A 2,023-nucleotide genomic window follows, 5' to 3' on the forward strand; every position below is an offset into this window, starting at 1 on the left:
TTGTCCTACATTTGTCCCGATTTATTTATTTATTTATTTAAAATTATTTAAATTATTTTTTTTAGCATCGGCCCCCCGAATTGTCTGAGGGACAGCAACCCGGCCCCCGGGTCAAAAAGGTTGCCTACCCCCAAACGGAACTAATTTTTAGAATTCTTGAAACATAGGCTTCTTATAGAAGTTGTTATGGTCCATGGGCCTGTGTACTCGATGTACGCATTATTTCATACATTATGGTGTTTTATTCTTACCAAGGAAACATTATTCTTACCCAAGTATACCCTAATTATTTAAAAGGAGGTTAATTCCAGTGAAGATACATTCAACTCATTAATTATCACATGACTGCTGAAAGTGATTTCACAGCAGAAAAAATGTTTCTAAAGTGTATGCTGAATGAATATAATGCATATGCTGAATAAAGACCGTCTTTATAAGTAATCTTATATATTCTCACTACTGACTGCAATGCATGGGGTAAAATAGTTTTCTTATGTTTCCAGTGTGATGAAAACAGCACATTCAATAACCATGCACTATATCTGGGTCTTCCATGCTGCAAAGAGGATTATAATGGTTGTCCCAACATCCCTTCAAGTCTGATTTTCCAGCGCAGTACCAAAGAATCTTTTTCAATCTCTACCCAGCTCTCTTCTACCAAACTTACCCAAAACGGTACAGTAATTTTCACATTAAGAATCCAAAAATGTAGAGAGGTGTGCCATACATTGTATTTTTTGTAGTAGTAGTAGGATCATACACATCAGAAATGAAAAAGTTTGATACAGCTTCAGAAATAAAAGAGTTCAGAAATAGCAGTGACTGCATGCTACATTTACCTGGATTGGAAAGATTCTGCTTGTGTTGGTTTACCATAAAAGGAATTATGAAATATAAGGTTGAATGAAATTTTAAGCAGAAAAAAAGATTCCCTTGTGGCTCTTAGCTTCTCATAGTGAATAAAGTTAAAATTCTAACAAAACAAATATACAATATAATGAATCACAGATCTAAGCAACTTAACAGTGTCAAATGATTAGAAGAATTAGCTGTCCTTGGAGCATGCATGTTCATAAAGAGTTGTCGCTCCTTTGTCAGCCATTGCCATTGTAAAGAAGATGTCTTTTCCCAGATCATATATATTATGACTCTGCCACTTTTTTTGGTTTTAATTGTTGTGTAATTTTAAATTCTATATTGTTTAATTGTCTTTTATTGTCTTTTGTATATATGGATGTATTTTAACTCTTGTAAGCCGCTTTGATTGTTTTTAACAAAAAGTGGCATAGAAATAAGTTTTATTTTATTACTTATTTTATCAACTTCTGTCTTTTTTTGCCAATGCATTGTACCAGTACTCATAAGTTAATAAAAATGGAGAGGGGGGGAGGAGAAGCTAAATTAGCCTCTTAGGGGCCGAACAGATGGCCTGGAAAAGCCAGCTTCCAGGTGCCTTGGGGGTTTGGCATTTTGATGCCGCATGCCCCCAAAATGCCTGGTAGTCATGTTGGTTGATCACATGGGGCAGCTTCCAGCCGCTCTAGGGGCATGACATTTTGATGCCACGTGCCCCCAGAAGCCACCCTTTACCAGCCCAAATAGGAGTGGATCTTTTCCACTCCTATTTGGTCTGGCAGGGCAAATTGGGGCTGCAGTAGATGCTTGCTGTGGCTCCAGGGCCAGCAGTTGTGGGCGGCCCCAATCCACCCTTTTGTGGCAGTCTGATTCACCCCAAATGAGTTATATAATCAAACAGGTCAGCTATATTTTGTACAAATCTAGGTCTACACATTAAGACCTTTGATTACACGTAATGGAATATTTTTCTAATGGCTACCAAGCTGGCTAAAGGTATTTGTAGTAAAAGTTTGCTTTCATGAGGAAGCATTCATGAGGAACATATTGCATCTTCAGGATTAAGTCTGAGCACCATTATTAAATGTCATGGAGCAGACCTTGGCAGTAGATAATGACCATGCTGACTAAAATTCTATCTTAGGGGATATCTAAATATGGGAAGTCA

This window comes from Sceloporus undulatus, chromosome 2 (genome assembly GCF_019175285.1).
Source record: "Sceloporus undulatus isolate JIND9_A2432 ecotype Alabama chromosome 2, SceUnd_v1.1, whole genome shotgun sequence".
Lineage (NCBI taxonomy): Eukaryota > Metazoa > Chordata > Lepidosauria > Squamata > Phrynosomatidae > Sceloporus > Sceloporus undulatus.